The sequence below is a fragment of the Pongo pygmaeus genome, chromosome 9 (assembly GCF_028885625.2).
Source record: "Pongo pygmaeus isolate AG05252 chromosome 9, NHGRI_mPonPyg2-v2.0_pri, whole genome shotgun sequence".
In the NCBI taxonomy this organism is placed as follows: domain Eukaryota; kingdom Metazoa; phylum Chordata; class Mammalia; order Primates; family Hominidae; genus Pongo; species Pongo pygmaeus.
In genome coordinates, this window is record NC_072382.2 from 1672472 (window position 1) to 1695931 (window position 23460).

A 23460-nucleotide genomic window follows, 5' to 3' on the forward strand; every position below is an offset into this window, starting at 1 on the left:
CTGAGACACAGAGCAAATCCAAGAGGAATCCAAATCCAAACAGAAAAATAAAAGTACAAAATTCCTGGAAGGACATGTGGGGAATGTAGTCCCGATATTGGGAGGGCCTTGAAAGCTGGCGCGAAACTCAAGCGTTGTTAACGGAGTGTCTGGGAGATTTCACTATTTCAAAAGGAAACACTTCTTTATTGAAAATCACAGTAAAAATGACATAGTACAGATTCAGAGAAAATGTTTCTTACAAATATAACAATAAAAATTAATATCTCTAATATCCAAATTGATTATACAAATCAATAGCAGCTCAGTAGAAAAATGGACTAAACGTATGAATATTAATTCTCACACTTTTTATGGAATAATGTTTAGAAAAAGAAAAACTTTAAAATTCACAGAGGGGCTAAGTTTTAGGGAATAGTTTTGAGTGTCATCTATATAGTTTTTCTCAATAAATATACTAATGTAGTAAACTACGTTGAATGCTTTTATATTTTAATTTAGTTTTTCCTAAATTGATCTAGATAGATTTTTTTATCAAAAATACCAGGAATACATATTAATCAACACACCAAAATATCAAAAATATTTTTTATTAGATAAATTGATTCTAAAATGTATACAAAGGGGCAAAGGAACTAGAATAGCTAAATGATAAAAGAAGAAGAAAGGAAGAATCGTGCCACTCAATGTTAAGAGTTACTCAAAAGCTCCTGTAATCAAGAGTGTCACCGTGGGTGTGGGCACAGCAGCTCATGCATGTAATCCTAGCACTTTGGGAGCCCGAGGAGGGAGGATCTCTTGAGGCTAGAGCTCTAGACCTGCCTGGGCTACATAGTGAGACCTCATCTCTAAAATAAAAAAAAATTAATTAAAATTAAAAAAATTAAAAATTAAAAAAGAGAGCATCATCCCAGGGAAGAGAGAGAGTGCAGGTAAAGGGGCTTGCAGGCCCCCGGGATCACGGCCACCTGGTCTCCCACAGGGGACCAAGAGCCGTCAGTGCCAGAAGAGCCGCTTTCCCAACAAGCCGTGCTAGAGCAGACTCAGGGGTTCCAAAACGGCCGTAGACCTACACATTCTTATGAAAATTAACTCAAACTCACTGCTGGGCGCAGTGGCTCATGCCTGTAATCCCAGCACTTTGGGAGGCCAAGGCTGGCAGATCACTTGAGGTCAGGAGTTCGAAACCAGCCTGGCCAACATGGTGAAACCCTGTCTCTGAAAAACACAAAAATCAGCTGGGCGTGGTGGCAGGCACCTGTAATCCCAACTACTTGGGAGGATGAGGCAGGAGAATCGCTTGAACCCAGGAGGCAGAGGTTGCAGTGAGCCGAGATCGTGGCACTGCACTCCAGCCTGGGCAACGGAGAGAGACTTGTCTCAAAATAAATAAATAAATAAATAAATACATGAATAAACAAAAATTAGCCAGGCATGACGGCAGGTCCCTGTAATCCCAGCTACTTGGGAGGCTGAGACATGAGAATCATTTAAACCTGGGGGTTGGAGGTCGCAGTGAGCCAAGATCACGCCACTGCACTCCAGCCTGGGAGACAGAGTAAGACTCCGTCCCCGGGAAAAAAAAAAAAAAAAAGTAAAGAAAAAGAAAATTAACTCAAATTGGATCAAAAACAATAACACTTTTAGAATAGAAGAAAGTGTCCAGAACCTGGGGCTTGGCAAGGACTTCCTAGATATAATATCAAAAGCGTGATTCATATATTTTTTAAATCAATGAATTAGATCTCATTGAAATTAAAAACTTTTATGCTGTGAAAGATCCTGTTAGGATGGATGAAAAGATAAGCTGTGGGCTGGGAGAAAATATTTGCAAAACATGTGTCTGACAAAGGACTTGTATCTAGAATATAAGAAGAACTCTCAAAACTCAACGGAACAGGGCCAAATAATCCAATGAAAGAAGGATCATGGAGAGGAGGTGGAGACGGCAGATGAAGGCACAAAACGGCCTTCAACACGCGTGGCCCCAGGGAAACGCAGGCTGGGACCGTGACCCAATATCTCTCCATACCTATTAGAACAGCTAACGCAAAATATAATAACAAGACCAAATGCTGGCAGAGATTCGGAGAAACAGTATCACATTCACTGTGTGTGGAATGTAACATGGCGCATCCACCGTGGAAAAGAGTTTGACAGTTTCTTAAAAAAGTGAAACAGACTCTGACCATTTGACCCAGCAGTCACACTCCTGGGCATTTGTCCCAGAGAAAGAAAGATTTATGTTCACACAAACACCTATACGTGATTGTTCATGGCAGCTCTATTTGTAATAGTCAAAAGCTTCAGTAGGTGAATGGTAAACAAAGAGGTCCTTTCCTACCAGGAGAGGCTACTTATCAGTAAAAAGGAACTAACTATTGACACAGGAAGCAGCTTAGATGGTCTCAAGGGCATGTTCCCGAGTGAAGAGCTCATCTGAAAGGGTCCCACGCATTCCATTTACATCACACTTGCAAAATGACGAATTTATAGCCATAGGAAACAGGCCAGAGGGTGTGAGGAGGAAGGAACGAGGACATGGGCAATGAGTCTTTGGGATGAGGCAGCCCCGGAGATGGCCGTGGCAGTGGGACAGCTCTGTGTCCTGTTCCTGGTGGTGTGTACACAAATTCCCACATCCTACGACATGGCAAAAACCCAGATACACACGCTGTAGCAAGGTCAGCTTCCTGGCTTAGACGTGCACTCCAGCTAAGGGAGACGAAGCCGTTAGGAAAACTGGTTGAGGGGCATGTGGGAATCTCAGTACTAGTTTCGAGACTTCATGTGAATCTGTAATGATTTCAAAATAAAATATTTAAAAGAAATCACGAGCTTGATAAAGAGAACATACATCGTATGCTGCCTTTTGATCGTATGCCGCCTTTTGAATAAAAAAAATTAGACATGCAGGTATCCCGTTATTGTTGCAAACAGAAACCACGGGAAGGAGACAGAACTCATGGGCTCGGTGAGTGGAGAACAGAAAGTTTGAGCGTCTGAGGTTACTTAACGATTTCACATTTAAAATTATTTAAATTAAGTAAAAAAGCATACAGAACACATAATTGGAACACAAGAAAACAAACAAATGGGCATTTTCAATGCATAAATGTTTAGGAGTGGAGACCAGCCAAGAGCCCCCTTGCACTGCAAATGGGCCCTGAGGTCCAGGGCTGCAGGAGCAGGGTGGGGAGCCCGGCCAGATGGAGAGGGAGACACCGGCACTCCCTGCCTACGTCACCGCCCTCAGTGCTGCCCACAAGCAGGTGCCCCACTGGGTCCCACCACCCCAAATCCCAGTGCCGGAGCCGGGCCCAGCTCTGCCACCCCCTGCCACCCGGTGCGGCACCCAGGCCCTGCTGGCGCAAGGCCACGGCTAATCTGCTCTCAGAGGAAGCTGAGGAGGCAGCCCTGCCCTCGGTGTTTCCCAAGCCCCCTTATCCCAGCAGATTCTTCTCGGGGAAGATAAGCTCCCAGCTTAGCCAGGGCGGGTGGGAAGTCAGAGCTGCTTCCTTAATTGGCATTTTCCAGTTGAGAGCACATTCTCTACCTTTTTCACTTGGATCAGCTAATTGCCAAATGTTTTCATTTTTGAGAAGAAGTAAAATTGCAGAGATTTGGGATTTAGGGAAGGAATGCAAGGATCAATTTTGCCTAATTACGAAATGTCTCGGCGGTCACTGTGACGGGTCCCAGAGTCGGCCGTGTGGACCCCGGGGCCTCCCGGGCGGTGGGGGGCCGGGGGCTCTGATGCAGATGTTTACCTGATGTCGTGGGCCTGAATCTGGTTTACATTGGAAATCAGACTGTTTACAGGCCAGCACATCTGCCTCTTCCTCTGGCTCTCCTTCATTTTGCTGTAATGTTCTGCAGGTCTCGCTGGGGTCTCTGTGGGAATATCTGTGACACGGAGTGAGCCAGGCCAGCCCGGGGCGGCCCCATCTGGGGACAGCAGCTCACGGCCTGGCCCCGGGTGGGCAGCCCGGGCCTGGGTTGGCGGTGGAGATGGGGAGGGTCTGGGGGCCCCTGGGCGGGTGGTGGGGGTACCATCAGCCCGGCTGCAGGGTTCCAGCGGAGAACAGGGAGCCTTCTCCATCCTTGAAAACCATCGCAGGGACAGTGGACTCATCAGGATGCCGGGACCCTCTAGTGTGTTCTGGAAGCAGAGGCTGGGTGTGGGCACGGGAACCTGTGATTGTCCCCAGACACCGAGAGGCCCACAGGATCCCCAGTGCCCAGACCCTGGCTGCAGATCTGGGGCCCAGTCATGTATCAGTGAAGGAGGAGAGGAGCAGGGGCCACAGACAGGGCGTCCAGGAGGGCAAAGGGTCCAGGAGGGCAGAGGGTCCAGGAGGGCAGGGGGTCCAGGAGGGGAGAGGGTCCAGGAGGGCAGAGGGTCCAGGAGGGCAGGGGGTCCAGGAGGGGAGAGGGTCCAGGAGGGCAGGGGGTCCAGGAGGGGAGAGGGTCCAGGAGGGCAGGGGGTCCAGGAGGGCAGGGGGTCCAAGAGGGCAGGGGGTCCAGGAGGGCAGGGGGTCCAGGAGGGCAGGGGGTCCAAGAGGGCAGGGGGCCCAGGAGGGCAGAGCCACAGCAGGATGGGTGCTGCCGCTACAGGGGGCTTCACCCCAGCAGCCCCCTGCACTGCCCCTCTGACAGCCTCCACCTTCGACCCCCCAGAACAACGGGCTGTTGTGGCGGCTCTGGGGGCTGCGGCTGCCGTGGACTGAGACCCTGCTGCTCTTCGTGGAGACACTGATGTGCTTCCCAGATCTCCCGGGCCCACCCTTAGCCTCCAGGCTGACCAGGCTTCCTAGGCCTTCTAGGACGCAGCCCTGGGTTTCCTCCTCCAGGATACTGGATGGGAATCTGTGGCTGCCAATATCCAGCTGCCCGCCTTCCCCTCTGCCCTGTCCCCTTGCTGCCATGGCCTCCTTTGTCCTCCCTGGAGATGCAGAGAGCAGCCCCGTTCTCAGTTACCTGGCCTTCTGGGTTCTTGGGAGGTTCTGACCTCTTCCCAGCAGGGGCCCTGGGGGCTGCGTCCTGCCTGGTCCAGGCCTTCTCACCCTCACCTCCCTCTGGGCTCAGGGAGCTGGGGCCACACAGCCCAGAGAGCCTGGTCTGCCCAGGACAGGTCACCCTCCTCCTGCTCCCAGGAGTGCCTGCAGCCCTGTCAGTTTCCAAGAGTGTCTCCTTCAAGCAGCCTCGTCAGGCCGAGCCACCCCCAGTGCCCTCTCTCCTCCGGCAGCCGCGCTCCCTGCCCTTCCTCCCCACCTGCAAAGCCTCCTGCCAAGCCTGACACCTGCGGGTTCTGTCTCCCACACTCCAGGGGCCTCCTCCACATGTCAGTGACCTCTGACACTCCACGGCCTCCTCCACATGTCGGTGCCTCTGACCACTGTTTCAGACCCACAGCTCCTGGGTGTACTCAGCATTGGGTCCCGATGGCACCAGGGCAGCACACTCACTGCAGATCTGGCCTGAGACTCAGCAGCCGGGCACCCCCATGAGATCTAGTTTCTGAATGGCGTCGTCACCTGACTGGGCATATAGGCCACAGGCCCCGTGGTCATTTGGGCACTGACCCCTCTCACACCCCCCAAATCCCACCTGAGAGCAGCCCATCAGGCAGGCCCCGTATATTGGATGCCTCTAAGTATCAGCCTTGATGTCCCTCTAATTCCAGCCCTGGTGTCTTCTCCCCGGGACACCCTGCTGCTCCCTCTAGCTGTGCCCTCCACGGTGACTCCAGACATGCACACTCAGCCTCTTCCCTCCAGGACCAAACTCCTCAGCAGCTCCCACTGCTCCCAACATGCCATACAGCTCCTCAGCCCAGTAGCAAAGACAGGCAGAGAACGGCTCCCGAATCCGTCGCTCCGGTCCGGAGAAGGAGCCCTCCACCCTCCACGCTCCATTCGCTGTCCCCTCGCCGGCCCCTGTGAGGAACCCCGGCCAGAGACACCAATGGCCGCCACTGACTTTCACCCTGTCCTGAATCACAGGACCAAGGAGGCTGCCCCGACAAGGGTCACTTCCAGACTCACTCCCTGTCAGCCACCGCCACATGCCTGCCGTGGGAGCACTGGAGGACTGGGGGTACTCTGTCAGTCAGCCTAACAGGATGGTCCTTCCTTCCTTCCTTCCTTCCTTCCTTCCTTCCTCCCCCTTCCCTCCCTCCATCCCTCCCTCCCTCCGTTCCTTCCTTCCTTCTGTGCTTCTTTCCTCCCACCCTCCCCCCGCCTTCCTTCTCTGCTCCCTTCCTTCCTCCTTCCTCCCCCTCCCTTCCTTCCTTCCTTCTCTGCTCCCTCCCTCCTCCCTCCCTCTCTCTTCCCTCCCCCATCCCCTCCTTCCTTCCTTCTTCCCTCCCTGCCTCCCTCCCTTCCTTCTCTGCTCCTTCCTTCCCTCCTCCCTCCCCCACTCCTTCCCTCCTCCCTCCTCCTTCCTTCTCTGCCTCCCTCCTCCCTCCTTCTCTGCCTCCTCCCTCCCCCTTCCCTTCCTTCCTTCCTTCCTTCTCTGCTCCCTCCCTTCCTCCTCCCTCCCTCCTCCCTCCCCCCTGCCTTCCTTCTCTGCTCCCTCCCTTCCTCCTTCCTCCCCCTCCCTTCCTTCCTTCTCTGCTCCCTCCCTCCTCCCTCCCTCTCTCTTCCCTCCCCCATCCCTTCCTTCCTCCCTCCCTGCTCCCTCCCTCCTCCGTCCCTCCTCCCTCCTCCCTCCTCCCTCCCCCCTCCCCCCTCCCTTCCATCCTTCTTTTCTGGTCAAATGTGGGTACATGAGATTTCCCATCGTCACCATGGTAAGCGCAGTTTCCGTGGCATTGAGAACCTGCCCATGGCTGTGCCGCTGTCGCCACCATGCAGCTCCAGCACCTTTTCATCGGGCGAAACTGGAGCTCCGTCCTGACTAATCACTCACTCCCATCGGCCCCTCTCACGGGCCCTGCTGACCACCATTCTGCCATCTTTCTCTTGAATCTGACTCCTCTGGGGGCCTTCCACCTGCGGGGTCACAGCACTGGTCCTATTGTGACTGGCTGGCTTCACTAGGCACGAGGTTGTGAAGGTTGGTGGCGCTGCTGCATGCGTCAGAGCACACTCCTTTTCTGGGCTCGGTAAGACCCCGAGGTGTGTGTCTACCCCATTTCAGATCCCCTCACCTGCTGGGTTGTTTCCACCTTTGGGCTATTGTGACTGCACGGCTGTGAGCATGGGTGTCTGAGTCCATTCTGTGTGGCCATAAAAGAACCTCTGTGATGGGGTAATTCATCAAGCTCACAGTTCTGCCGGCTGAGAAGTTCAATGGCATGGCCATGGCTTCTGCTGGAGGAGGTCAAAGGGGAAGCAGACACGGGAGGAGAGATAAAGCTCAGGGATGTCTTGGCTTCAGAACAAGCCCCGCTCATGGGAACAAATCAATTCCCATGGGAACTCACCCCATATCACAAGAGGAGAATCACTCCCAACACCAGGCTCTCCCCAGGGAGTCCCTCCCACGACCCACACGTCTCCCTCCCCTCAGGCCCCATCTCCCTGCGCTGCCACACTGGGGGTCCCGTGTCAACAAGAGTTTTGCTGGGAACAGATGCACTGACTACATCCAGGCCGTGGCAAGGGCTGTGCAAGTATTGGAGTCCCTGCTTTGATTTCTTTTGGGGATAGACCTAGGAATGGAATGGCGGCTTCGCAGGGTAATTTTGTGTTTACCTGTTTCTGGAAGGAGCACAGTGAGCTGGCCAGAGCAGGCTCTGTGCTCCTTCCTGCTTTCCAGGATGCAGATGAGATGGCAGGTGCCCCAGCAGCCCTCGTCAACCATAAGGCATGGATTCCTCACCTTAGGCTCAGGGAGCACGGAGACTGAGGGCCGTGGACTCAGGGTGAGTTGGTGGTGCCTCCATCGCAGACCCACAGACTCTGTGTCCAGCCCTTCCAGAAAGGTGACAGAAATGAAAAGTCTGCCTTATGGAAGACATGGTTATTCAGAATTTTCGGTTCTGTATGGTCTCCTTAGAAACATTAGTAGAATTTTTAAAATGAAAATAGCCCATATTCATTGTGAAGAAGTGAGCCATGGCCTCCAGGCCACTGGAGCCACAGAACCACCACGCTTTGCTTTTGTTTCTCACTCCCCGATTTTCCCCACATAGGCACCGACGATTTCCCTGACAGCATCATCATCACGCAGCTAGGCAGCTGACCCGCGTCTTCCTCATGACGTGGAATGGTTTGAGTCAAGGGTTTTCATGGCCATGAGCCACGTGGAGGCTGTGCGTTTTGTTTCCTCTGACAAATCTTCAACCAGTGCCACTCTCAGCCTCCCCTCTGCCAGCGCTTCTGTGACTACACCTGCATTCGTGGGCTGTGGCTGCGAAGCACAGGAATAATTTACGGCTCCTGGGGCACTTTGCTGGGCTGCTTCCGGAAAAGTTGACCCCTGTCTGCAAACCAGCACTGCCCAGCATTCCTGTCCCACCAAGCCTGACTGCGAGGCTGTTGTGGCGTTGCCACTTTGCTCGGAAAGGGCCCCTTATTTTTATTTCCCTTGCATTTTTTCAATTCTACCATGACCATTTTTCATGCATGTGGTCATCATTGTATTTTGCCCCCATTTTGTGAGGTTTAGCGTATTCTTAAAGTTTCCTGGGTTTTGAGGAGAGCATATTCTGTCATTATATTTAACAGGTGTTTTCCCCAGCTTGGATTTGTTTGGCCATTAGCTTCTTTTCTGCTATTTTACACTAGTTTGTTATTCTTCACTACAAAAGGACTCTGCCGAGGGTCCCCATGCTCCCCATGCTTCGGGGTGTGAGGTAGCACGGGAAGGCAGGTGCCCTTCCTTCTTTGAAGTGTGGGTTGGGGCAGGACAGCAGACCCTGGGGTCACTGCTGAGGAGGAGAAGGATGGGATTAGGACTGTTCTCTTCCTGGCCTCATGAGCTTCCCCAGCTCCTTCTCCCGGTTGGAGAAGAAACCTCCTGATTGTCACAGAGAGTGAGTTTGCCCGTGGAGCCTTTCCTGCCCGGCTCACATAGAACGGGCTGTGAAGTCCCTCCACTGAGCAGCACGTGCCAGGCCGGGTGCCCACGACTGTTGGGAAAACCCAGGCCTGTGCTCCAGGAAGCAAAGGTCTTTAGATGAAGGTTTTAAGAATGAAAATTAACCCACAGAATGGTGAGGTCATTTGGAGCCTGGATTCCATGGGGTAAGACAGCCACAGCCAGGTGGGCATCCTGCTCCTTCCCTTTCCCCTGTCCCTGCCTGCCGGCCATGCCCTAGAGCAGGGGCACACTCGGAGCCCAGCCCAGCGCCAACCCCTGCTGCCTGCAGGCCTGCGAGGTCCCACAACCCCTTGGCATGCAGCGACAGCCCGGGGCCAGGTGTGGGTGAGGCTTGGGATTTCCTGGCACAGCTGACTTCATGTTGTGTTCTGGCAGCCTTGGGTGGTGTCGGCAGATGCAGGAAGCCACGGGCGCAGCACCCTGCCTGTCCCGGCCGTGGGTGCTAATGCAGAGTGGGTTCTGTGGCTGGTCACACAGGCAGCCCGATGGATGCAGGTCATCCTGGGGATGGCCTTGCACTGCCTGGTCCCCAGGGAGGGGAGGGTCTCTTTGCTGAGCACGCTGTTTGCTGCGTGCCTTTTGTTTGCGAAGGGCTGCAATGTTTGTCGTCTGCCGCGGTGTTTGCTGTTGGGTGAAGAATCGCTGGCCCTGTGTTGTCACCTGGGCCCACGGTGACAAGGTCTCCACCTCTGTTGCGGGACTCGGGGGCAAAGTTCCCTGCTGTTCACACTGCAAGTGACAAGGGTCCTGGTCTCTGAACCAGGAGCCTCCAAGCCCTGCCCCACAGGGCTGAGTCCTGGCTGGGAGCAATGTTCTTTTGGGGAGACAGCAGCTTCCTCACTTCCATGTACAGCCAGATGCCGTGGGATATGGGGAGTGTGACAGGGCCGTGGGGAGTGTGACAGGGCCGTGGGGAGTGTGACAGGGCCATGGGGAGTGTGACAGGGCCGTGGGGAGTATGACACGGGTGTGGGGAGTGGGACAGGGCCGTGGGGAGTGGGACAGGGCCGTGGGGAGTGGGACAGGGCCGTGGGGAGTGGGACAGGGCTGTGGGGAGTGCGACAGGTCTGTGGCGAGTGTGACAGGGCTGTGGGGAGTGCGACAGGGCTGTGGGGAATGCGACAGGGCTGTGCGCGAGGAGGTGGTCCTGTGGGGCATCCTGGTGTCTGTGCTCACGCTGTGGGAGGTGGGGCTGGCAGGGGATCCTGGAGAAACACCTTTTGGGGCTCAAGTTTGGTGGAGCCCCCACTGCCACAGTGGCTCTGAGCGGGGCCTGAGCAGGTTTTCCTGGCAGTGGCTGAGGGTGGGTGGGCCTGGTAGGTACTGGGCTGCTCAGAAGCCAGCCAGCTCCATGTTGCGCACCTCAGCCTCCCAGGCTTCTCAGGGCCCAGCTGTGCTCTGTCCCTGGCGCCCTTCCCTCCCCGGACACTGCTTACCCCTGGCAAGGGCTCTGCCCTGGGACACACCCTGCTAGACCCTGAGATCTGATCCCAGCCCTTCCCGTGTGACTCCCTGGGTGCTCCCAGATGACTGGGAAGTGGGGAAGGATCAAAGAACACTTTGGTTGTCTCTGTAACTCTTCTAGTGATTAGATAAGGGCTGGATTTAAGGATTACTTCTGCAATGCAAATAGATGAAAGGAACAAGCTAAATAACAAACTCTTCCCATTCCCAGAACAAAGTCAGCTCTGGCCTGGTTCCATGTGCCCTGTCCAGCACGTCCCCCCGGGCACAGGCATGGGCCCCCGGACCAGCCGCGGACCCCTCCTCGCGCTTTGCAACCCCTCACAGCAGGCCCCGCACTCCTGGGGCAGGACCACTCCCTCTTCTTATTCTTCTCTGTGTCACCTTCCCAGACTCTGCACACAGTCGGCGCTATATAAATGGTGGCTGCAAAAAGGAGACGAGCAGCAGAGCAATGCCCCAGGGAACAAGAGGGGCGCTGTTGCCAAGGCCAGGGCCAGGGTATCTGCCCTGAGGCCTGAGCCCCACACGACCCAGGGCCCCTGAGCCCCATGGCCCATCTCCCTGCTGGGGTTGAACCCCCAGAGCCCCTGCAGCCACTGCCTCAGGAGGTCAGGTTGGGGTGTGGAGTGGGAGGGACGGGTGTTTCCAGGGAACCCCTGTGTAGGTGGGATCTGGAGGGCTTGAAACCCTCAAGCTACCAGCCAGCTCCACGCCTAAGACAGGCCTTATAGAGTTCAGGATCTGCCAGCTCCAGGGGCAGCCTCAATGTCTGGGGTGGATGGGGGTTTCTGTGGGTTCACTTCTGTCCCCAGCTGGGATGCTTGGAAGGAGAGCTCAGGGACAGTGTGGCCAGACCCTGACCCAGACAGAAGACGCTGTCTGAGAGACCGGGGGAGCAGCAGAGACCTTCACGGAGGGACAGAGGCCCAGGAAGCAGCGGCTGCTGCTGTGACCCTACGAGAACCACGGTCACAGAAGACCCACTTGGTGCCAGGCGTTTTGGCTTCACAATGGCAAAGTCTCCCAGTGGCCCAGGAGAAAAGGGACTACTCATTCTATTCTGCCTGCTGGAAAACAGAGGCTGAGGCCCAGAGGCTCAGGCAACCTACCCAGATTCACCTCATTTGGAAACAGCCCCTTCCCATCCCTGGATGCTGCCACAATCTTCTAAGGGGACTTCCTCAGAGGTCATTAAATGCATTGAAAACTGATTCTGGTCCTTGACCCTAAGCTGCTGGAGGAGGGGGTGTGGGAGCAGATTCTGGGTGCACCTGCGTGTTCAGGTGAAGGCAGAGGGAAATTACTCATGGAGCTAAGCTGAACCACCTGCTGGGCCCCAGGCTGGCAAGGCCCTGTGGGCAGGTGGGAAGTCAGAGGCCACCTCTCACCCTGGGGAGGGGCAGGGGCTGGAGTGACGGTGCAGGGTAAGATTTTGGCCAGGCACAACTCCATCCATCCCTGCATCCCCAGGAAGCCACAGACACCCAGGTTCTGAGAGCCCGGCTCTCGAATGTCCCTCCTCCCCCTCCTCCTTGGGTGCCCCTGGCCATGCCAGCCCTGAGCATGCAGCCTTCAACTTTTCCACGCACCCCCTTCCACTCTCCAGGGCTGAGGAGCAGGAAGGAGATGGCTTGGAGGTGTGAGCCCCTGTCCTGTTCTCAGAGGGTCACAGCTACTCACTACCTGCTATGAAGAGAGGGAAGGGTGGGAGCCGTTCTAAACCAGCATCAGCGCATGCCACAAAATAGAAGCCATGCTTTACAAACTAGAAATGAGGAGGCACCTTCCCTAGAGACCCTGGCTGAGCAGAGGCTGGGGTCTGGCTGCCCTGCTCTGACGGTGTGCACGGGCGGGCTAGGCACTTGCCCTGAGTCCCAGAAAGAGGAGCCCACAGAAACAAAACTTAAAGGATGTGTTATTTTATTTTTAATTTAATTTTTTGTTTTTTCAAAAGCATCAAAGTCATTGGAAGGAATGCACAAGTCGGTCTGGGGTTTTGTCCCTGGGCGCCGAATCAGCCGGGGACACGGCTCCTGGAGAGCTGCTGACCCCAGGGCTGGGGGAGTGGTCGTCTTGCGAGGAGCCTTTGCTTTCCACTCGCCGGCCGCCCCGGGGGGGCCTCCTGCCACCAGGTGGCGCTTCTCGGCCAGCCCAGGCCGCAGGGCCTGCAGTCTCGTTTCCCCAGGAATGGGGACGGCCCTGTTATTCCCATTGCAATTTTACAGGTCAGAAAAGGAGACTCGGAGTGCATGTATAGCAACTTGGAAAAAGTCGCAAGGGGCGAAGGACCCTTCCCCGGACACAGGAACCTTCTGGGGGATGGGGACAGGGACTCAGGTGCAGAGAAAACCAGAGCTGCTCCCGTGGGGACAGGGAAAGGTTGTCCACCCAGAGACAGCAGAGGCAGGAGCTGCCCCCTCTCCGCCCGCCGTGGCCCTGAGCGAGGGATTGCCACCACCCAGAGCCTGGGGACCAGGGGCCAGTGCCTGGGGATGGAGGCCATGGTCAGACAGGCCAGGGATGTGGCGGAGACAGAGGGAGGCCCAGGTGGGCTGGCACAGGGCAAGAAGCAGATGAGCCGACCCCAGGGCCTTGCCCTTGTCACACCCCCTGCCGTGTTCCTGCTGGCCCCCTTCCTGCTCTGTGAGGTCAACACGCAGGAGAAAGGGGCGGAAGGGAAGGTCTCCCCACGCCGAGGGCTCTGCTCACTTGGGCCAGGGGTTGGGGGGTGGTCATGGCACCAGGGCTGCTCTGAGCTACAGCCCTGAGGGGGGCCTGGCGATGCCTCCTCCGTGCCAGCCTGTGCTGGGGCCCCTAGGAACCCCCAAGTCCCTGCCTCCGACCTCTGCAGAGCCCAGCAGGCACCTCCCCGCCCTCGGCCACAGGCTCGGAGCTCACGGCCCCCAGGGGGCGCTCAAGGACTGCTCATCTGCGCTTCTGCCGCTGGCAGCTCCGTCCCCGCCCGCTGCGCTCCTCCAGCCGCGCTCCCTGCAGCCTTGGGCCCTACTGGCCCGGGGGAGGAGGCACTGCGCTTTGGGGAAGAAGAGAGACTAAAGGGGAGACCGAGAACCCCGGGTCAGGAAGCCGAGAGCTAAAACGACAACCGTGGGTTAGCGGAGAGCCCGCGACGGCCGGCAACTTCATTTCACGATCTCTGGCCTCCAAAGCAGCTCTGCAAAGTGGTCAGTGCTCCTCTCGTTTTGTAGATGAAGATACTGAGGGCCAGGGAGGCTGTGGACTGCCTGATGTCATACGACTGGTGGGACGGCGGGCGGGTCTGTCCCCAGGCGATTGTCCTCGAGGCACACGGCGGGGCAGAGCTTGGAAGCGGCCCAGGTGGGGGTCCCTGGGTGTGGATGTAGTGACCCCGGAGCCACGCGGAGCCACTTTCAGACCCAGAGCTGAAGCAGGAGGGTGACCATTGGAGCAAGACCGTGCACATCCCCCTTGCAGAATTGAAAACGCTCCTCAAAATAAAACCACGTGTTTCACAAAATGCACTAATTCCCGAAGATATCCGGGCTCACGGGATGCAATGGGGATTGTAGATGCAGGGGCCATGCAAGTGAGAAGGACCCTGCTCAGCGTGAGGCTCTGATGGTCTTGAATTCCTTTGCCATGCTCGGACAAGGGGCCTGCGTTGTCACGTTGCTTTGGGCCCTGAAAATTCGGGAGCCCGTCCTGAGCCCACGCCGCCATGGTTGCCAGGTATCCAGCACGTGCACAAAACACCTCCAGGCCGGTGCTCTGCCCTGCCCTGCCCTGGAGACCCACCTCCAAGGACACGTCTCTCCTCCGGCAGCCGTGCTCCCTGCCCTTCCTCCCCACCTGCTCAGTCCTGCAAAGCCTTCGGCCAAGCCTGACACCTGGGGGTTCTGTCTCCCACACTCCAGGGGCCTCCTCCACATGTCGGTGACCTCTGACTGCTGTTTCAGACCCACAGCTCCTGGGTGCACTCAGCATTGGGTCCCTATGGTACCAGAATGTTCCAGGCCTGGGGCACCGCACTCACTGCAGACCTGGCCTGAGACTCAGCAGCCGGGCACCCCATGAGATCTAGTTTCTGAATGGCGTCGTCACCTGACTGGGCATAGAAGCCACAGGCCCCACGGTCTGTGGGCGGGCGGCCATCGTCCTGTGTGTGGGGTGGGGCACTGGGACCCTCCCACAGCTGTGGCTTTCTCAGAGTTTCCATCCCTGTGTCCTCCTCTGTCAGCGAAGCCCAAAGGTCGGGGGCTCCTGAGCTGCGGCACTGTGTTTCCTTTGTTTCTCCAACTCTGCCGGTTCATTGGAGTATGCCCTCGGTGTCTCACAGGGTGCTGACTGACAGCGTCTCTAAGCCCTAAACCACCGAGCCTGGAGTCATCCAGCCCCAGGGAAATGACTCTGCAGGGTCACGATTCCTGGGTCTGCACTCAGGCCCCCACTTTCCAGCCAAGACAGCAGGATCCTGGGTATCCTGAGACCTGTCCTGATCCTGAGTCCTGTCCTGATCCTGAGTCCTGTCTTGATCTTGGGTCCTAACCTGATCCTGCCCTGAGTTCTGTCCTGATCCTGGGTCCTGCCCTGATCCTGCATCCTGCCCTGATCCTGAGACCTGCCCTGATCCTGGGTCCTGCCCTGATCCTGAGTCCTGTCCTGATCCTGGGGCCCTGCCCTGATCCTGAGACCTGCCCTGATCCTGAGTCCTGTCCTGATCCTGAGACCTGCCCTGATCCTGAGTTCTGTCCTGATCCTGAGACCTGCCCTGATCCTGAGACCTGCCCTGATCCTGAGACCTGCCCTGATCCTGAGTCCTGTCCTGATCCTGAGTGCTGTCCTGATCCTGGGTCCTGCCCTGATCATGAGTCCTGTCCTGATCCTGAGACCTGCCCTGATCCTGGATTCTGTCCTGATCCTGGGTCCTGTCCTGATCCTGAGACCTGCCCCGATCCTGAGTCCTGTCCTGATCCTGCACTGATCCTGAGTCCTATTCTGATTCAAAGTGCTGTCTTGATCCTGGGTCCTTCCCTGACCCTGAGTCCTGTCCTGATCCTGCCCTGATCCTGGGTCCTGCCCTGATCCTGAGTCCTGTCCTGATCCTGCCCTGATCCTGGGTCCTGCCCTGATCCTGAGTCCTGTCCTGATCCTGGGTCCTGCCTGATCCTGAGACCTACCCTGATGCTGAGTCCTGTTCTGATCCTGAGTCCTGTTCTGATACTGAGTCCTGTTTGGATCCTGAGTCCTGTCTTGATCCTGGGTCCTGCCCTGTTTCTGAGTCCTGTCCTGAGCCTGCCCTGATCCTGAGTCCTTTCCTGATCCTGGGTCTTATGAGATCCTGGATTTCATCCTGTTCTTTCCACGGATGATGGCCCAGGATGGGGTCACCTGCTCTAGGGTGTCTCCATGCGTGGTCTCCCTGTGCCTTCTGTAAACTTTCCCTGAGACTTTCGGAGTCAAGTCAGCATCAGTCAGTATCAGCATCAGCATAGGAGTGGGTTGAATGGGACCCCCTCATTCCTGTCCACCTGGAAACTCTGAATGTGATCTTATCTGGACAATGGGTCTTTGCAGATGTAATCAAGTTAAGATGAGGTTGTACTGGAGTAGGGTGGGCCCTGATCCAATGTCTGGTGTCCCTGTAAGAGAAAGGAGGCGAGGAGGTGAGACACAGACACTCAGTGGAGAAGCCCACTTGAGGATGGAGGCAGAGACGGGGGATGCAGCCACAAGCCAAGAATGTCTGGCCACCACCCGAAGCTGGAAGATGCAGAAAGAATCCTCCCCTGGAGCCTTCAGAGAGTGTGTGGCCCACGGAGAACTTGATCTTGAACTTTTGTCTGCCTGAACTGCGAGGCATCAATGTCCACTTTAAGGCTCCAGTTGGGGGCCATTTGTTATGGCAGCCCCAGGAAATGAACACTGGTAGCAAAGATGAGCACAGCATCAAAGCCAAGTCCCTGCTCCCGTTGCTCTTACTAACACAGAAGGACAGGGGCCTTGTCATTTTTCAGAGGACATGTGAGGAAAATCATGAACTAAAGAAAAAGTGCAAAACTATATACACCACTGAGGTTATTTTAAGATTAAGCAAACAAACACAGTTTCCCTGAGGAGATGTCACAAACAGGAACCGGGAAATGACTGTGTATCCAGCATCACACCTGGATCCTGGGCAGGGATATAAAGGGCCCAGGCTCAGGAAGCTCTACACCTGCACCTCTCTCTCACCTGCTCCTCTACCTGCTCCACCCTCAACCCACCAGAACCATGGGCTGCTGTGGCTGCTCTGGAGGCTGCGGCTCTGGCTGTGGGGGCTGCGGTTCCAGCTGTGGAGGCTGTAGCTCTGGCTGTGGGGGCTGTGGCTCCGGCTGTGGGGGCTGTAGCTCTGGCTGTGGGGGCTGCGGCTCTGGCTGTGGGGGCTGTGGCTCCAGCTGTTATGTGCCCGTCTGCTGCTGCAAGCCCATATGCTGCTGTGTGCCAGCCTGTTCCTGCATCAGCTGTGGCTCCTGTGGGGGCTCTAAGGGGGGCTGTGGCTCTTGTGGGGGCTCCAAGGGGGGCTGTGTCTCCTGTGGGGGCTCCAAGGGGGGTTGTAGCTCTTGTGGGGGCTCTAAAGGGGACTGTGGCTCTTGTGACTGCTGTCAGTCCAGCTGCTATAAGTCCTGCTGCTCTTCCTCAGGCTGTGGGTCATCCTGCTGCCAGTCCAGCTGCTGCAAGCCCTGCTGCTGTTCCTCAGGCTGTGGGTCATCCTGCTGCCAGTCCAGCTGCTGTAAGCCCTGCTGCTCCCAGTCCAGCTGCTGTGTCCCCATTTGCTGCCAGTGCAAAATCTGAGGCTCTGACTTTGGACCTCAGGTGAGTCCAGCATGTCCACACTACCCAAGAAGTAACCAGCGCTGCATTTCAGTTCTGGCTGTCCCACAGCGCCAGGAGTTGTGTCCCCTGAATTTTGCGGAAGGTGATGACTCCAGGCTCTTGGCCTGTCCTGACTCCCTTTCCAGTCATTCTTCGTGAGAACTCTCTTCCTCTCTGCTGGTGCCCAACACCTTTCCAGTTCCGGGAGCCCTGCAATCTCCTCCGACTTGCCAGGTCTTGCTGCTGCAGGGCCCTCCCTGTCCATGACTCCTCCTGTCCTCCTTCTCTAGAGCAGCTGCAGGTCGGGGAGGCAGTGGAGATCTGCCCCCAACCCCAAAAGGCTCCAAAACTTCCTCCCCAGGAGGTGGCCACTCTCGCGGCTTCTCTCTCAGTTAAGGTACAGCAGGACCTGAGACCCTTTAAATAAACACATTTCCCACCCACAAGGCTTGCTGTCACTGCAGCTTTAAAACAACAACAACGACAATAACAAAAACCTTTTATTTGAGGTTCAGGGAGCATATGCAGGTTTGTTACACAGGTAAACTCGTGTCTTGGGGGTTTGTTGTACAGATTATTTCATCACTCAGGTACTAAACCAAGTACCCGTTAGTTATTTTTCCTGATCCTTTCCCTCCTCCTGCCGTCCACCCTCCGATAGGCCCCCGTGTGTCGCCTCCTTCTGTCTGTCCATGTGCTCTCATCATTCCGCCCCGACTTGTAAGTGAGAATGTCCAGTATTTGGTTTTCTGTTCCTGAGTTAGTTTGCTAAGGATAATAGCCTCCAGCTCCATCCATGTCCCTGCCAATGACATGATCTCATCCTTTGTTATGGCTGCATAGTATTCCATGGTGTGTATGTACCACATTTTCTTTATCCAGTCTACAATTGATGGGCATTTTGGTTGATTCCTTGTTTTTACTATTGTGAATAGGGCTGTAATAAACATGTGTGCATGTGTCTTTATGATAGAATGATTTATGAATCCAGCAGCACATCAAAATCTTATCCACCACAATCAAGTAGGCCTTACCCCTAGGATGCAAGGTTGGTTCAACCTACACAAATGAGTAAATGTGATTCATTACATAAACGGAACTAAAGACAAAAGCCACGTGATCATCTCAATACATGCAGAAAAGGCTTTTGATAAAATTCAACATCCCTTCATTTTATGTTTTATTTTTTTGAGATGGAGTCTCACTCTGTTGCCCAGGCTGGAGTGCAGTGGTGCAATCTCGGCTCACTGCAAACTCCATCTCCCAGGTTCAAGTGATTCTCCTGCTTCAGCCTCCCGAGTAGCTGGGATTACAGGTTTCTGCCACCATGCCTGGCTAATGTTTGTATTTTTAGTAGAGATGGGGTTTCTTTTTTTTTTTTTTTTTTTGAGACGGAGTCTCGCTCTCTTACCCAGGCTGGAGTGCAGTGGCACAGTCTTGGCTCACTGCAAGCTCCGCCTCCTGGGTTCATACCATTCTCCTGCCTCAGCCTCTCGAGTAGCTGGGACTACAGGCGCCTGCCACCATGCCTGGCCAATTTTTTTTTATATTTTTAGTAGAGACGGGGTTTCACCAGGTTAGCCAGGATGGTCTCGATCTCCTGACCTTGTGATCCACCCGTCTCTGCCTCCCAAAGTGCTGGGATTACAGGCGTAAGCCACCGCGCCCAGCTGAGACAGGGTTTCACCATGTTGGCCAGGCTGGTCTCAAACTCCTGACCTCAAGTGATCCGCCCACCTTGCTCTCCCAAAGTGCTGGGATTATAGGCGTGAGCCACCGCGCCCGGCTGACATCCCTTCATGCCAAAAACTCTGAATAAACTAGGTGCTGAAGGAACACACCTCAAAATAACAAGCACCGCCTACCACCGCGTCTCTTTCCCTGCAGCTCTTGACTGAGTGAAATCTGCCTGTAGAGTCAGCCCATTCCTGGCCCGTCACTGAATGTGTGTTTACTGAGCTCCTCCTGCATCCCAGGTGCTCGCAGCTGACAGGGAATCAGAACCCTCCCGTGCAGCTCAGGTCCTGGGTGGAGCCAGCCTATCCAGTCCTCCAGGGACCCACAAGGTGGGTGTCCTTTTTCTTGCCTCCCATAGCAGCTGTGACTGAGGTGCAGAGCCGGCATACACCTGGGCATGGCCCCAGACGCAGGTGGCACAGGTGCGGTTCTAACCTCTCTGTCCAGCTGCAAATGCTGCTCATAACCACAACGGAACATTTGGCCAGAGACTGCTCTCCTCTCGGGAGCCACACTCAGGGACATCACCAGGAAGATACCTCCTATCCCAGGCCCCGTCTCACCATGGCTCTGACAGCAAATGTGGGGGCAGAGGCAGTGCAGGGCAGGCCCCAGGGAGGACCTTGGCTGGTCAGTGACGCCTTTTCCTGAGGCCCCAGCATGGCTGCCTTGCCAGTCCTTCCTGACTGTCTCTGCCCTCAGCCCCTGAGCCCCAGGCCATCGGTGACTTGGTGGCCCTGGGGACCAGCCTCTCATCTTTCTGTCTGGCCATCCTTGGCCAGGAGCTCTCCCTGCTGACCACTCCATTCAGGTCTAATTTGGTGCTTCCAGTGTGTCCATGGATGCATTATGATTCAAAAATAATCATTGCACTGATACTCACGGAGTCCATGTAGTGTTGCCAGGCTCTGAGTTCAATGCTTTGCATCCTCTATCCCAGTTACAGAAGTGAAAGCCACAGAGCCAGAATCTCAACCCATGTCACTTTGTCCCCAAGGCCTGATGCTACCCTGATTTTCTTGGATACCAGCCAACTCACCCAGAAAGTGTGGATTATGTTAGAGTGAAAGTTCCCCAGGAATAAAACCACCCAAAAAAGGACAGAAAGGGTAGAAGAGACATCGATGTCATGGCATCCAGATCCAGGAACATGACAACCAGAGATCCCAGCCTTTAATGTGAGCTCCCTAGCAGTCAGAGCAAAAAGGGAAAGAGGGGACACATAGGCTTCATCACCTGGTTGAGGGAGCAGCGCAGTTTACAGCAGAAATATGCTCTGTCACGTTTCAGAGTGAAGAGTCAGGTGGGGTGACAGCTGCGGAACAGAGGTGCCCCTCAGGGAAGAGGGTCCCTTGCTGCTGTTGCCACATTGTATTAAAATAAAACTATAGAAAAGTGGACAAGGTATCCATGTAGAACTCAATACATTTCCACAAAAGCTGAACACCCTCCTAGAACTGGCCCTCAGAACAAGAAATAGAACATTCTGGCACCCCAGAAGCACCCATTTCTAATTGCCACCCACTCCCCACCAAGAGTAATCACGAGCTTGAATTTTCCCATCAGACACCAGTTTTGCCTGCTACTGGACTTCATAAAATGCCATCGTAGGCCGTGTCCTCTCATGGCCGGCTCCTTTGGCCCCGGACTGTGTTGGTGAGATTCATCAACCGTGTTGCACGGAATTTGACCCGTTCGCTGCTTTTGCTGAGTCCTGAATTGTGAGAGTGCAGCGCAGCATGCACACGTTCTCAGAGGCTTTGGTTTTAAGAGCTATGTGGGAGGGTGCAACGCAGAAGACAAGTCTTTGTTCTGCGCAGTGGGTGGTTGGAGCTCAGAGCTGCTGTCCAAAGCAGAGACCCCGGAAGGGACTGTGCCCTCTGACGGGGGCGGCTAGAAGGCAACCCAGCCACTGCCAGAAGGAGACAGCAGAGAAATATGTTCTGCTGAGTCTGAGATGGGTGATAAAAACATTTCCCTTGAGAAGTGACAACTTCAGGCCCACCCTTATCCAGGTGGGAGGCACACATTGGCATCAGTTTTGTGGTCCAGAAAACCACAAGCTGAGCAAGTCACTTAAAGTTGTCCTGAATTGATAGAACCCAGAGCAGCCTGGTGGAAGGAAGTGCAGCAAAACTTCAGACAAAGTCTGTGTCCTCAACCAAGGCCCCGAGCTCCCCACCTACAGCCGAGGCAAACATGAGCTCACAGCAGAAAACCACAAGCACACAAGGAAAGCAGCCACCGTGGGCAAGAGCCAGCACCCGCAGTCAGAGACACATGGAGACACCAAGGGCTATGCATGAGGACATGAAGAGATAAAATACCAGCTAAATATTTAAAACAATGGGCTCACCAACTGTCTAGGGACCACGGAGCCTCTTCTGAGAGAGAAAGTTTCCTATCCTCAGAGTTTTAGGTAAACATATGGGTAAATCTAATGGGTTATTCTCTTCAAAATGTGTTTGATGTTGTAAACAAAAATCACACCATTCTCTGGTGGGGTTTTCAATATGAGTATTTGTCATTGATGAGACAAGCGGCCTCTATTGTGGGAAGATTCCTGGATTCCACCTAAATTAGAGAAATGTTGATTCTAAGTACACAGTGCAAAAGTAAGCAATATACTTGTACTCTAGAACCACCATTAAAAAGATATAAATAAAGAATATAATCAAGCTGGTTCTTTGAAAAGAGCAACATATTTTTTAAATTTTAGCAAGACTGGCAAGATGAAAAAGAAAGAAGACGCAAATTACCAATATCAGGAATGAGAAAAGGGATATCACTTCAGGTCCCACAGACATTAAAAGGATAATGCAGGAATACTGCACACCACATACATTTGGAAACTAAGAGGAGAGGGACCAATTGCTTGAAAGACATGAACCACCAAACTCAAGAAGGAAGAGGGAGCCTGAATATCTCTATCAAGAAACAGAATTTGTAGTTAAAAGCCTTCCCACGCAAAAAAACCCTTCAAAGCCAGATGGTTTCATTGGTTAATTCTACATAACCTTCAAGGAACAAATAATCTGAAAGCAAGCAGGAAAAAATATATAAATTTATGGATACGTGTGTATGTATGCATATAAAATTAGAAATCAATGCAATAGAAAACAGCAAAACAACGGAGAAAATTAATTCAACCAGCCAGGCGTGGTGATTCATGCCTATAATCCCAGCACTTTGGGAGGCCGAGGTGGGTGGATCACTTGAGGTCAGGAGTTCGAGACCAGCCTGGCCAACATGGCAAAACCCCGTCTCTACTAAAAATACAAAAATTAGCCTGACGTGGTGGCCCACGATTGTAATCTAAGCTACTTGGGAGGCTGAGGCAGGAGAATAGCTTGAACCCAGGAGGCAGAGGTTGCAGAGAACTGAGCTGAGATCGTGCCACCACACTCTAGCCTAGGCAACAGAGTGAAATTCCATCTCAAAAAAAAAAAAAAAAAGAAAACAAAGAAAATTAATTAAACCAAAATCTGGTTCTTTGAAAAGATCAATAAAGATCAATAAATAAAGATCAAAAAAGATAAGCCTCTAGCAAGACAGACAAGAAAAAAGGGCAGGCACACATGACTGAGGTGTGTGTGGGATATCACCATGTTGGCCAGGCTGGTCTCAAACTCCTGTGACCTCAGGTGATCCACCTGCCTTGGCCTCCCAAAGTGCTGGGATTACAGGAGTGAGCACGCCTGGCCCAAAACTGTTCTATATGATACTGTGATGGTGAATAAATGGCATTCCACATTCATCATTTGTGTTGTAGAACGTACAACATGAAGAGTGGAGGTGAAGGTTAGCTCTGGACTTCGGGTGCCCACCACGCGTCAATGTTGGCTCATCAATGATGACAAATGGACCACCCTGGTGTAGGATGCTAACAGCAGGGGACGTTATGTAGGTGTGGCAGCAGGTGAAATATGGTAATTTTCTATACGTTCAACTCAATTTTGCTGTGAACATAAAACTGCCCTAAAACATAGTGTGTTTTCTGAAACAGGTCCAAAAATAGAAAGTTATAAATCTAACAAAATATATACAGAATGTGCATGTTATAAATACAAAACACTGATGAAAGGAATAAAAAAATACCTAAATAAGTGGAGAGAGATCGTGCATTCATGGATTTGAAGACACAAAATTATAAAGATGTCAACTTCCCCAAAACTGATGTGCAGATTTAATTGGATTCCAACAACAATCTTAGCAGGATTTTTTGGTAGATATTCATAAGCTGTTTATGAAATTTATGAGGAAAGGCAAAAGAAAATAGAATAGCCTCAAGGATCTAGAACTAGAAATACCATTTGACCCAGCCATCCCATTACTGGGTATATACCCAAAGGATTATAAATCATGCTGCTATAA

At 53.8% G+C, this 23460-nt stretch overlaps 1 pseudogene; it reads right to left on the bottom strand.

The window, feature by feature from the left end:
* Nucleotides 1-564: 564 nt before the first annotated feature.
* On the bottom strand, nt 565-6069 carry LOC129008949 (uncharacterized; annotated as a pseudogene).
* Between the last annotated feature and the right edge of the window lie 17391 nt (nt 6070-23460).